Source organism: Cucurbita moschata, unplaced genomic scaffold (genome assembly GCF_002738365.1).
Source record: "Cucurbita moschata cultivar Rifu unplaced genomic scaffold, Cmos_1.0 Cmo_Scf00087, whole genome shotgun sequence".
NCBI lineage: Eukaryota > Viridiplantae > Streptophyta > Magnoliopsida > Cucurbitales > Cucurbitaceae > Cucurbita > Cucurbita moschata.
In genome coordinates, this window is record NW_019268603.1 from 447281 (window position 1) to 462467 (window position 15187).

The 15187-nt window shown below is 33.5% G+C and overlaps 1 long non-coding RNA gene across 1 annotated transcript; it reads left to right on the forward strand.

The window, feature by feature from the left end:
- The first annotated feature begins 747 nt into the window (after positions 1 to 747).
- On the forward strand, positions 748 to 14664 carry LOC111439236. The gene is made up of 3 exons (XR_002709777.1): positions 748 to 757; positions 11610 to 11615; positions 14582 to 14664. It is a non-coding gene; the product is annotated as an uncharacterized LOC111439236 (long non-coding RNA).
- Positions 14665 to 15187: the final 523 nt, after the last annotated feature.

A 15187-nucleotide genomic window follows, 5' to 3' on the forward strand; every position in this document is an offset into this window, starting at 1 on the left:
CTTACAGTTAGTCTCAAAATAACCTTAATATTGCAAATTCAAAGCTGTTAAGGAGTGAGTAACACTAAACTTAAGTCAATTTAGTGTGGGTTAACGTTGGTCAAACCCACGAGTGAGGAAGAGAAATATTCATAATCAACTAAAGATAGAGATAGAGATTCAATTATGAAAATTGAGTGTTTATTTGTTATGACGTTAACATTATTGTGCAATGTCAACGAGAAGGTATGGACCAACGACGTCATCTACTCAAAAGTAATATATATATAGTGGTTGCACGACTCAATTATTAGTAGCAGTTTCAAGAGTGATAATGAAAACACGGTAGCTAAATCAACTAGAATTAGTGGCTCTTGATTGAAACTCTTCCATAAAATCGTCGGAGAGCTCTGATCTGGGTTTCAAAGATCAAATTTCAAGATGATATAGACATTCAATTTGACTCTTGGATCACTCAAAACCATTTAGAATTGAGGAAGAACTTGAGGTAAGTATTTTGAGTTTTAATTTCGATTTTCCTCGCAATCAGAGAGAATTTCTTGGAACTAGGTTTTGAATTTTTGAATTTTTGATATATGGTTGGAGATTTTGCCCAAGTTCCTTCAAGAAAGCCAGAGTTTAATCAGACCAAAAAGTGGTGTAACATGAGTTTTTGCCAATTTTGAGCATATTTATTTTCTTTTGTAGTTAAAAATTACAAAAAAAAAAATCTTTGAATAGATACATTAAAACTCTACAATTTTTGGGAAGGAATCAAGTTAGTACGAGTTAGGTAGAAAAACTTGTGAAAATCTAAATAAAATAGAAGATAATTAAAAACGGATGAGAATCTAGAAAAAACCCTATCGTAGAACATGCGACTGGAAGAAGGCAGAGACACGTGTCCACAGATGGGCAGAGGAACGTAGCTTGACGGCTGGAGTACACAGGTCAAGTGATGGATGAAGGTACACGTCATCCATGTAAGTAGCCACTCAGACCTTTTCAAGTAATACTTATAAGGATCAAATCTCAAATTTCGTCTTAAGTTTCGAAGAAAAAAGAGTCAAAAGCAATCTATGTACCGGCTTAAAATCGAAACCATAATTTAGAGACCCTAGTTTGGTCACTTGAAGCATGTGTGTGAAAAAACTGAGTAGCGAGCGATATTTTTCGACATTGTTGCATGGAATGTTCAAGTTCCACGATTTCGACCAAAATTTAAAAGAAATATAGCCTATAAAAGTGTACCTACATGCTAAAACCGAAACCCTAGTTTCAAAGCATGCACGTAAAAAATTGAGTCATTGTCGATATTTTTCGACATTTTGGTGGGGAATGTTAATATTCGAATATTTTGACTCAAGTTTTGAAGAAAAAGAGTCAAAAGCAATCTAGGTATGAGCTTTAAAATCGAAACCCTAATTTAAATACTTGAAGCACGCGCGTGAAAAAATAAAGTCATGGTCGATATTTTTCGACATTGTTGCGTGTAATGTTCGAATTCCATGATTTCAACCAAAATTTCAAAGAAATATCGCCTCTAAAAGTGTACGTACGTGCCTAAAATACGAAACCATAATTTCGAAATCCTAAATTGGTCGTTTGAAACATGCTCATAAAAAATCGAGTCACGGTTGATATTTTTTGACATTTGTCAATATTTGAGTATTTCGACTCAAGTTTCAAAGAAAAAGAGCCAAAAGCAATTTAGGTACGGGCTTAAAATTGAAACCCTAATTTAGAAACCATAGTTGAATACTTGAAGCACGCGCTTGAAGAAACAAAGTCATGGTCGATATTTTCCGACATTGTTGCTTGGAATGTTCAAATTCCATGATTTTGTCCCAAATTCCGACCTATAAAAGTGTATGTATGTGCCTAAAACTGAAACCTTAATTGGGACGTTGCAAGCACGTGCGTAAAAAAGTCGAATCACGGTCGATCTTTTTTGGCATCTTTGTGGGGAATGTCAATATTCGAGTATTTCGACTCAAGTTTCGAAGAAAAGAGCCAAAAGCAATCTACATACGGGCTTAAAATTGAAACCCTAATTTAGAAACTCTAGTTTGGCCACTTGAAGCACGAGTGTGAAAAAACTAAGTCGCAGTCCATATTTTTTTACACTGTTGCGTAGAATGTTCAAATTCCAAAATTTGAACCGAAATTTCAAAAAAAAATATAGCTTATAAAAGTGTGTATGTATGTGCCTACAACCAAAACACTAATTTAAAACCCTAATTGGATCGTTTGAAATGCACTTAAAATAATTGAGTCAGGTCGATATTTTCAACATTCTTGTGGAGAATGTTAATATTCAAGTATTTTAACTCAAATTTTGAAGAAAAAGAGCCAAAAATAATCTACGTATAGGCTTAAAATTGAAACCCTAATTTAGAAACCTTAGTAAGACCACTTGTTGCATGCCTTTGTTGTGTGAAATGTTGAAATTCCATGATACCTACCCAAATTTTGAAGAAATATAGCAAAAAACATTGCACTTATGTGCCTAAATTGCAACTCTAATTTCAAAACCCTAATTTGGTCACTCGAAGCACGCGCGTAAAAAAATTGAGTCACGGTTGATATTTTTAAAATTCTTGTGGGGAATGTCAATATAAAACTATTTTGACTCAAGTTTGGAAGAAAAAGAGCTAAAATCAATCTACATACGAGCTTAAAATTGAAACCCTAATTTAGAAAGCCTAGTTTCGCCACTTGGAGCACGCACGTGAAAAATTGAGTTCGACATTGTTGCGTGTAATGTTAAAATTCTAGGATTTTGACCAAAATTTCGAAGAAATATAGTCTATAAAAGTGTACGTATGTGCCTAAACCCTAATTGGCTCGATCGAAGCACGCGTGTAAAAATATCGAGTCACAGTCGATATTTTTTGACACTAATGTGGGAAATGTCAATATTTGAATATATGGACCCGAAATCTACGTACGGGCTTAACATGGAAACCCTAATTTAAAAACCCTAGTTTGGCCACTTGAAGTACGCGCATGAAAAAATAGTATCGTGGTCGATATTTTTCGGCATTTTTGAGTGCGATGTTCAAATTCCATGATTTCAACACAAATTTGGAAGAAATATAGCCTATTGATGTGTACGTACCTGTCTAAAATTGAAAGCTTAATTTCGAAACACTAATTGGGTCGTTTGAAACACGTGCATAAAGAAGTTGAGTCATGATCGACATTTTTTAACATTCTTGAGAGAAATGTCAATATTCGAGTATTTCAACTCAAGTTTCGAAGAAAAAAAGCCAAAAGCAATTTACGTACGGGCTTAAAATCAAATTCCTAATTTATAAACCCTAGTTTTGCCTTTTGAAGCATGCGCGTGAAAAAATTGAGTCGCGGTTGATATTTTTCGACAATGATTCGTAGAATGTTCAAATTCATGACTTCGACCCAAATTTCGAAGAAATATAGCCTTTAAAAGTTTACATACGTGCTTAAAACTGTAACCATAATTTTGAAAATCTAATTGGGTCATTCGAAGCACGTGCGTAAAAAAAATTTGAATCATGGTCGATATTTTTCGATATTCTTGTGGGGAATGTTAATATTCGAGTATTTTGACACAAGTTTTGAAGAAAAAGAGGCAAAAGCAATCTATGTACGAGCTCAAAATCGAAACCCTAATTTAAAAACCCTAGTTTGCCAATTGAAGCACGTGCGTGAAAGAACTGCGTCGCGGTCGATATTTTTCGACATTGTTGCGTGGAATGTTCAAATGACATGATTTCAACCCAAATTTCTAAGAAATATAGCATGTCAAAGTGTACGTATCTGCCTAAACTAAAAACCCTAATTGGGTCGTTTGAAACACGCACTAAAAAAAAATTCGAATCCCGATTGATATTTTTCGACATTCTTGTGGAGATTGTTAATATCAAGTATTTTGACTCAAGTTTAAAAAAAAAAAGAGACACAAGAATTTGACATATGGCGTTAAAATCAAAACCCTAATTTAGAACCCCTAGTTTTGCCACTTAAAGCATTCGCGTGAAAAAACTTAGTCGCGGTTGATATTTTTCGACATTGTTTCATGAAATGTTCAAATTCCATGATTTTGACTCAAATAATTAGAAATATAACCTATAAAAGTGTACGTACGTGCCTAAAATCAAATCCCTAATTTCGAAACCATAATTTAGTCGTTCGAAGCACGCAAAAAAATTGAGTTACGGTCGATATTTTTTAGCATTCTTATGGAGAATGTTAATATTCGAGTATTTGGACTCAAGTTTTGAAGAAAAAGAGCCAAAAACAAACTACGTACGGGTTTAAAATCGAAACCCTAGTTTAGAAACACTAGTCTGGCCACTTGAATAAATTTCGCGTGAAAAAACTGAGACGCAGTCGATATTTTTCGACATTTTTGCGTGGAATGTTCAAATTCCAAGATTTTGACCCAAATTTAGAAGAAATATAGCCTATAAAAGTGTACGTACATGCATAAAAATGAAACCCTAATTTCAAAATTCTAATTGGGTCGTTCTAAGCACGAGCGTTAAAAAAATTGAGTCACGATCGATATTTTTAGACATTCTTGTAGGGAAAGTTAATATTCAAGTATTTAGACTCAAGTTTTGAAGAAAAAGAGAGGCTTAAAACTGAAACCCTAATTTAGAACCCCTAGTTTGACCACTTGAAGCATGCACCTAAAATATTTTGTAATGGTCGATATTTTTTGACATCGTTGTGTGGAATGTTAAAATTCCATGACTTCCACCCAAATTTCGAAGAAATATAGCCTAAAGTGTATGTACGTGCCTAAAACCGAATCTATAATTTCAAAACCATAATTGAGTCGTTTGAGGCACGCACAAAAATTGAGTCATGGTCGATAATTTTTGACATTCTTGTGGAGGATTTTAATATTTGAGTATTTCAACTCAAGTTTTGAAGATAAAGAGCCAAAAGCAATACAGGCTTAAAATCGAAGCCCTAATTTAGAAACCCTAGTCTGGCCACGTGACAAAATTGTGCGTGAAAAATCTAAGACACGATCGATGTTTTTCAACATTGTTGCGTAGAATGTTCAAATTCCATGATTTCGAACAAAATTTAGAAGAAATATAGCCTATAAAAGTATATGTACGTGCCTAAAACTGAATCCCTAATTTTGAACGAATAATTGGGTTGTTTGAAGCACGCAAAAATATTGAGTCACGATGGATATTTTTGACATTCTTGTGAAGAATGTTAATAATCGAGTATTTTTACTCAAGTTTTGAAGAAAAAGAGCCAAAAACAATCTATGTACAGGCTTAAAACCGAAACCCTAGTCTGACTACTTGAAGAAAGTGCATGTGAAAAAACTGAGACGCGGTCGATATTTTTCAGCATTGTTGCATGGAATGTTCAAATTCCATGATTTCGACAAAAATTTAGAAGAAATATAGCCTATAAAAGTGTATGTATGTGCCTAAAACCAAAACCCTAATTTTGAAACCCTAAAGAGTCGTTCTAAGTACGCACGTAAAAAAATCGGGTCATGATCGATATTTTTCGACATTCTTGTCAGGAAAGTCAATATTTGAGTATTTAGACTACTTTCGAAGAAAAAGTGAAAAGCAATCTACGTACGGGCCTAAAATCAAAATCCTAATTTAGAAACCCTAGTTTTGTCATTAAGCACACATGTGAAAATACTAAGTCACAGTCAATATTTTTCGACATTGCTACATTGGTGCAATTTCCACTATTAATAACAAGACGACAAGGAGTTCCCTTGAATAAGCACGTTGTGTGAATAGGTTGTCTCTTTGATCATCAACATTATTCTCTGTAACTCTTGTTTTAAGAAGCCTTCTTGTAATATGTGTCCAATGACTCCCATCTTCTAATTCCTCCTCATTCTTCTCTACTTCTTCAACTAGCTCATTGATCTCCCCTCCATTTCTCTTGTCTTGGTTCATGATTGTACAAACAATAGTTAAATATGCTTAGAACCTCACACACTCAACTCACTTCACTGATTTTACACTCCGAAACTTATTGCACAAAAGTAGGCTATTTGAGAAAGTGATTAAATTACCATCAAGGTAGGCTAATACATGGATAAAGCAATTCTTATAGCAGCAAGTTATTCAAAGTAATCAACATAAGTTAATTATGAAATAATAACAAATGAAACAAGAAATGATCAAATAAACAAGGTACACAAAGATATATATATATATATATATATATCTTTTTTCTTTTTTTCTTTTTTTGGGTGGGTAAAATTGCACATGAAAATAAATTCAAGAAGGGTCTTCAAGATTTTGACTTAAGTTCCCTTCTTGATTATAAAATATAAGAGAATGATCTAACTTTCGTTTTTACTGAATTCGGATAAATTCAGAACTTATCATCAAGATTAAATTATGAAAGAAAAATATTAAACACAACTTTGTCTGATTTGGGAAAAATGTGAATTGAAGTTCATTTGATCTTGAAATAAACGTGCAAATAGTCTAATAAGAAAGTTTTATAAATTTAATATTGAGAGCAAATATGATAAGGATTTTGTTTTTGTTTTTGTTTTTTCTTTCAAGATCTTAAGATTTTTAGGTAGAAAATGATGACCAAACATGATGGAAATAACACCAAAAAAAAAAAAAACAAACAAACAAAAACAAATTTAAAGAAAAGATAAACCATGACATAAATCAAAGTAAAATCAATTATAGGGTAGTCACAAAATGCAACCTAACGTAGGCTTTGATACTAAATTGATAAAGCAACCTCAATTTTCAACTCAATGATCTAAGCTTTTGTTGAAGAAAGAACCTTGAATCGGAGAAATTAACACCTCATTATACAAAAGTCGGATCAACCAAGAGATAAGGCTAGAATTAGATTACATCTTAAGATCAAAGATTTAGGAGTAAGATTTAGAACCTTTGTTCTTAATTGAGTCATTCCACAGTCAAACTTGATCAATGATTTAATGAGTCAGATGCAATCTACCACAAGAATTACATGAAACTTAAAGCAAAAATGATTCTCAAATTTCTAATAATAAAAGTCTCCATTTGAGATCTAAATTTCATGCCTTAAAATATGTGTTTTACATGTGAGTATTTATAGTCTCTCTGCAAAAATAATATCCCAAGTCTTCAAATGCAAACGGAAGAAATTAGTGACCATGATTAGTGAATTACTCTCACTACTCTTTAAATCTCCACAAAAATAGAAGTTATGACCACTTTACGAGTAAATTCCCACCCTTTTTCTCACTGCACATAATTTTGTAATTAAAATAATAAATAAAGTTTTCTAACATATTATCAATTAAGTGCTAGTTATACCGTGAAAAAGCTGAGTTGTGGTCGATATTTTTTGACATTGTAGCGTGGAAGGTTCAAATTCCATGATTAGACCCAAATTTCGAAGAAATATGGCCTATAAAAGTGTACATACATGCCTAAAACCGAAACTCTAATTTTAAAACCCTAATTAGGTGGGTTCGAAGCACGCACATATAAAAATTGAGTCACAAGTTAGAACATAAGATTTTGATAAAAGCTTAAGCCATGGTTTGAACAGAGTGTTTTAATAGCTTAATGAAAATTAATATGGAGATGAAACAAATGTCCAAGTCTTTTAGAAATATTATTTTGTGTTATTGAGTTAATGGATTAGATTAAAAGGTGGGAAGATAATAAGCTATCCAAAATAAAATTAGAGAAATTGTATAATAAATTAGTCCTTTTACTTATAATCGTCATATTACTTAACTCAGCTACGGATGCTTGGTAATACCTTAATATGCATAATTAAGAGTTGAGTTTTAATAAATTTGTAGACAAAAAAAATAATAATAATAAATAAATATACATATAGATAGATAACTATGTGATTACTTTACTCTAACCTATGTCATTTTCATAGTTAAGAGAGAGTAACTGTAACTATTCCGATTTTCCATTTTTACCTTCTTTGGTTAAGATTTTATTTTTATTTCTATAAACGACAAGATATTATGTTATGCATTTATTCCAGAAAAGGTGCAATTTTAAAAGTTATTAGAAATCGTAACGGTTTGGGTTTTGTAGAATAAAATAAAATTAAATAAAAATAGAATAAATAATTAGGTGTAATCCCCCTAAAATTGAGGGATTTCCTGCGATACTTTTATTACTTAATAGAAACATTTCTATTTCTCTGAATTTTCTTATCCTAAAACCCTAGAATGAAAATGTCTTCATATTATTTTTATATTCTCATGCCCAACCTTTTACTTCCCTTGAAAACGATTTTCTCTTCAAACTTTCCTACGGAACGTTGGGTTGCTCTCCGGAGGAAGAATCGAGTAGAAGTAAGGCATTGATGTTGGGATCATTGTGTCAAAGAAGGTTGACCGTTGGAAATCGGTGTTGAGGACATTGTGGGATTGTCGGCGCGCTGCCGGAATCGGGTAGGCAGAAACTAGAGTTTTGTCACTTGTCGGGAAGGCAAGGTTTTTGGAATAGGGTCGAGCCGCAGACGCACACCTAGCAGCTCCGGCAGCTTCGCACGCGTACACAGTGCGGGTCGGCTCGCACGTGTACGAAATCGTTTCGGCTCCGTCAATTCCCGCAGCTCGACTTGGCGGCTTAGTTGGCTGGCTCGGCAACTAGGCTTAGTGGCAAGGTATCACTATAATATATCGATTCCAAGGTTTTTGACCCTTCCGAAGCTGTTTCTGCCCTTAGTTTTACCATCCGAGGTCAGTATGGCTCCTAAACGTTAAAGACAGATTAGGTCGAGGGTTTATTTTGATAAATAGCATGAGGTTTAGCTAGGGTACCTTATGAAAGGTTCTAAATTTTTATGTGGTTATCATAGGACATATTTAACCACTGGGATTAGCTCGTTGTGAGTGACTTCAACCAAGACCATCGAGGTAAGTGACCTTACTGTTGGAGTTAGCTTTCTATGTGTTGTATGATGGTGCGTGCCCTGTGGCCCCTGCATGCACCATATTTTATGTGATATGATTATGTGATGTATAGATTGTGTTGACCGTAGATTGTGTATGTTATGTGATGTATGAACTTGGGTTGACTGTTGACTGTTTATGTTATGTCATGGATGAGATGTTAGTATTATATGCCATGAATATGTTGATTGATGTCATAGATACACGTAGAATTATCGAGTCATGTCATGAGATGTTTATGCAACTGGAATGTTTATGTAATATGTCATGTAATGTAATGTCATGTTAGATATGTTAAGGGACCTCATGCATATATGTATGTCACGTGCATCGGGATTCTTCCCCTTTATGATACAAAAGAATGAAATACAATATTTATGTTCGCCATGATATCATGCGGGCTCTTTTCTGTTCTGTGGTGTCCGGCTACGTGTAACACATTGTGCCCGACCAAGTCAGGCCCAGGGGGTATGTTTATGAGCTCGCCTGGTGGGTTCATGTACACGTACATGGGCCATGTGTGAAGGAGTACCACACATCCAACCCAACCCGGAATAGAAAAGCGCCCAAGGCTATGAAAAGTTTATGAAAAGTTAGGTCCCGCCCATATGTTGCATGTGTTTACATTCCTAACCCCAACAGTGGAGTTACTTACTGAGTATTTCATAAAATACTCAAGCCACGTGCTACCTACATTTTTCAGGTAAAGGCAAGGCGTCAATGTACGGTTGACGGCGGAGTTGAGGCCACCATGGAAGTTGGAGACGGGATATTTTTAGGAGTTTACTTTTATTAGGCTGTTTTAAGTTATAGGATTGAGTATTGTTTTATTTGGATTTATTTTGAATTCAGTATTGAAAGGTTTATTTTCGGAGTTTAGGTATTGTTTTGGATTCATAAATATTTATGAAAGACTCTTTCAAGGTTATTTATGATGAGCTTTCGCTTAATGAGATAAGTATGCATGAGTACGTCACTAATTAAGTTAAAGAAAATTAGGGGCATTACAGTAACGCTCTTCATATATAGAGAGAGGGCTTAGTGTGAAAAAGAGAGCACTCTAATGCTTGTTGAAATCCTTGAAGACGTCTTCAAAGGATAAGAGAATGTGCATTTTAAAGTGAAGCACATAGTACTTCACATTTTTAATATATGACTAAGGAATACCATCGTCATTTATAACTTCTATCACAATAATATAAAATCTAGGCTCAACATTTAAATTGAAATCGAACATACCATTCACCACACGCTTGTAAATGAAACAATGTTCATGAATTCTGTTATTCTCTTCCACTGCAAACCTTCCGGCTCTTTGCACTATTTCTTCATTAACATCTTTAATTGGAATTAGATTCGAAGGTAACACTTCTCCACAACTCATTCTCGAATACCTTTGATAGATAGTTTTAAAAAAGGTACTTTTCTCATGAATATTTTGGAGTTCGATGTTTTTAGTTGTGGCTGAAGATACCCAAATAGATATATGGCCAAATCTTACAACATATACTAATTGAGCTCTCTGTTACAAGATAACTTGGAATCAAATTCTTTGATTGGGATGATGGTTGCATTGTTTTTGTAAGGATTGGGCTAACTCGATGACTCCAAAAAGAAGGGTAAATTTTTCGAGAAATAAAACAAACGATATTTAGAATATAATATTCATTAAAACAAAATAGTGTTCATACAAAAGTAATTAAAACATGACAAAATATTTAAAACACCAAATAAGAAACGAACACAAAATATTTTCAAACAAAAGGGTTGAAGACGATGGGTGAGGCTTGTCTATGACACCTGCTCCAGGGTTCACTCCCGACCTCAACCAACTTCTTATTACCTGAAAAAAAATAGAAAATAAGGAATGAGTACAAGACACAGTAAGTAGTCTACTTTTAAGATCTTAATCATGTCCTTGATATGCTAGGGTACCACAAAATTTATTTTTTTGTTCTTGTTCCTTTGGTAAGTACTTAGGCCCTCTAGTTCTTGTGTTTTGACTTGGGGTTCTTATCATGATCTATCTTGAGAACCTTGGTCCTTAGATTCTGAAATCTTGGTTATCCTCTAAGGGCCTTAGTACTATGGTTCTTGGTTCTTGTCCTTAGAACTTGGATCTTGATCTATGTTCTAGTCCTTAATCTTTCTCTTGCTCTTGGTACTTTCTAGGTTCTTGCTATGTTCTTGATTCGTTCTCCAAGACACTCCCCCTAGGACTTACAATACTAATCATGAACCTGGGAGCCTGTGTCCAAGGCTTCATGCGTTCCTAGCGACATAGTCTTTACCTACGTCCAAGGTTTCATATATTCCGAGCGATGTAGTCTAAACCCGCATCTTAGGGCTTGCCATTCGATACGGTCTAAACACCTATGCACAAGGCTTCATGCGTTTCAAGCGGCATAGTATGAAAACTTGCGCTCAAGGCTTCATGCATTCCAAGCAACGTAGTCTAAGTCATGAGCATGTTGTATCGTGGGAGGTCTTAGGGAGTTCTTGATTCTTGGCCAAGGTAACTTACTCTCTTCTTGTTCCATTATGGCCCTAGATTACTCCCCATGATAGACCATAAGGTTCCCGTGATTGATGCATACATGATCATGACATCCTGCAAATCTTTGGGTACCCATAACATGATCCAGGGTGTCACAATCGCACTTTGATGGCAGGGACTTGCGATTGTGTGGCACTCACTTCCTAGCAACAAGTGAGTTAAGCCTATTCGTTCTTGCATCGCCTACAACCAAACGGTGTATGCTCGAGCCTCTTACCCTGGTTCCAAAAGAAAGTGTTAGAAAACGTTGGTAGAGAGATTTCAAAAGAGAGTTTTGAAAGCAAGATTTGAGAAATTGAAATTGGTGTTATATGGAAATGTAAGCAAAAGACAATAACAATGGCTTACTACATATAACTATCGAGTAGGGAGAAGTTGACAACTAGTCATACCCCCCTATCATACATTTTGAGGCATTTCATATCTTGCAGGCCTAGACATGAATTTTCAAAAACGTCATAATCCCTGAAAATACAAAAGTAAAACACTAAAACATGGAAAGACATAAAGAGTTTGGCTTATCACGGGCATGCAGCCATGGGCAACACGCCTTGGACGAGCATGACCGTGACACAGGGTATCTCATCGAGGTGAGAGAAACATGATGTCAAACTTAACATCATTAGAGCTAATTTTCTTCATTTTTTAGTGTTACAATTTTAGTCAAACAATCGAAACTAGTGTATTACCAATAGTACAAACATTTTTTCGTTTTAGTAATAAATTACATTTTATTAATAGTTGTATGCAATGAAAGTTAATTAAATTTGTGATCAGAAATCTCCATTAAAATTAGTGATCTTAAATTGGATTGAAAAGAACAAAATATTGTCTTTTTTTTTTTTTTTTTTGAACAAATATGTTTGCGTTGAAAGTTCAAAAGGATGGACACTCCAATATTCTCGTGTATTTATTTTTTATCATATAAAAAAATATTTAATTTTTAAACATTAAACTATCTTCTATATTTAGATTTAGGGAATATTTATTATTCCAACTTATTAATTTCAACAACAAACAACACAGTATAGCGTATGCATTTCACTCAAAGCTTACGTCACATTCTAAAGTAGGCATTTATAAATATATTTAAAAAAGACAAATAAATTAATTATAAATAAATAAATATAATATTAACAAATTAAAAATTAATATGTAGATTTTCTTTTACAGTGAACCGATTCGTGATTCAAGAAAATGATGAACCACCGTCAAAACCAGCTTGGGTTGTGAGTACTGAAGTATTGTTAGGAACTTTAAAGCAACCATAGATAGTTAGGTAACAATAGAGATTAGGCCCGAACTTTTGAGAGTCTAGAGTAAAGGTTGTGGATACCTACTAGGTTAATATGTAATTTACTACTAAAAGTGAAAAATATACCTACAAAATGTTTGTACTCTTGGTAATACACTAATTTCGGTTGTTTGACTAAAACAATGTAAAAATTATCCAAACTAAAGAATTTGATTCGAAGCTATCTCCTAATAGACGAAGGCTCAATTAGTTTTTGTTGTAAGATTCGATTATATCAATTTGAACAGCGTTCAACCATGACTATAAATATCGAACTCCAAAATATTCATGAGCAAAATAAGTTTGTTGAAACTATCTATCAAAAGTATTCCAAAATGAGTCAGGAAGAAGTGTTCCCTTCAAATCTAGTTCCAATTAAGGATGTCAATGACGAAAAAGTGCAAGCTGCTGGAAGGTTTGCTGTAAGAGAGAATAACAGGAGGGATGGACATAATTTCATTTACAAGCGTGTGGTGAATGGTCTGTCTAATCCCAATATAGATGCTGAACCCAAACATTATATTATTGTGATAGAAGCTATAGACGACGATGATAATCCATGTTCATATATTGCAAAAGTGGAGTATTATTGGATTTTTAGGAGAGCGCCCTTTCTCTTTTCCTTTGAAGATGTTCTCAAGGATTTCAACAAGCTTTAGACGGCTCTCCCTCCCTTTTTATTCTAAGCCCTCTTTCTACATATGCAGGCATTACTGTCTTTTAATTATGAAAATGACATAAGTCGTAATAAAATAATCACATAGTTATCTATATACATAATTATCTCATTTTTCTTTTTATTTTTCCTCAAATTTTGTCAAACCGACTCTTAATTAGGCATATACCTTCATTTATCATACTAAGTACATACAAAGGATTATAAGTAAAAAGGACTAATTTATTATGCAAGTTCTCTAATATTATTTCGGATATGCTTTTTATCTTAAAATAATTTACTTCTTCAATATATCACCTGATTGAGCACAAATATTGAAATGATTAATTATTAAATATTGTTTGAATTAAAATGCTTATACTTCTTATGATCTTTTAGAACATAATTTATAAAAAATAAATAAAATAATTAGGAAGCATATACTCAATCAAAATAAAATAAGATGGATAGAAAGAACTTACGGTAATTATTTTATTCAATGACTTTTAATCTTAAAAATAACTTAAAATATCGCAATATTGTGATTTAACGGTGCACTATAAAATTAGGCAAGAATTAAAAAGTAATTTGAAGAAAAATATGTATTCAAGGTGAAGAATTCAGAACAACATGTAGGTAAGATAATTTCAGTAATTATATAAATCACAAATAATATTTATTACCATTTTTCTTTTGGTTTGTCACATTTTTAACAGATGAATGAACCTCAATTTTGAGTTAGTTGAGTATTATGGATCATAATCAACAATACCTTGCAAGTAGTTTCGAGGACACAAGAGGTCGAATGTTGAATTTCCATATAAGGGTAGCCAAATAATCAGATGATTATTGTTGAATTTCCAAAGAATGCACCATATATTTCATTTATAGATATAAATGGAACCATTAACCGATATAAAACCCTGATTATACAATTGCATATTCACTAATAAACCCACCTCAGAGGGATCATCTTCACTAGAGGCTGCAAATTAAGATGCCTTCTTGGATTACTCAAAAGTGAACTTTTAAGACAAAGCAAGCTATATTTGAGCAAGAAGAATCATGTTCCATGTGTCGGGAATACTAGGAAGACACCAATGCAAGAAATCACTACCACTCGAAGTTCCTTCGATACTGTAATGGGATCTATGAGCCTCATCCCTCAAGGGAAGTAAGATTCGAATTACCATGTTCATCAAATATCTCAAGACAAGAACACTTGTTTGAGATTCAAATCACTCCACAAGCAAGGTTGATCATGTTGGACTTGAATGATTTTACATGCAACCTAAATTACATAGAATTGCAAAGAAATTTAGTCATTAGCTAAATGAAAACACAAATGCTTCTTTTACTACATTTTCCAAGTATATTTGACAAAGATAACATACATGATTTTATATAGCCTCAAAATGAAAACTAAAAAACCTTGCATGAGGCTTTCAAGAGTTGTAACTTTCCTACTTTATGACTATAATTAACCACTATGTATACTTTATGGTCATAATTAGCTACTAGGTAAATAAGTCTTAAAATACATTTTAAAAACACAATAACTCTAGATTATCATCCATCATAAATTTGTAACCATCTAAGAATAAATGAAGCTGAACTTGAAGTCTTTGTTGCATAAATGAAGATTGCTTATTCTTGACGTGGCATTAATATTGCATGATTGAGATGTCTTGGTTCATATCAACATACAATCATGAATGAGACCAATTCTTTTAGTCTATATTGCCTTAGGAAGCTATCCTAAACGGGTAATTGGAT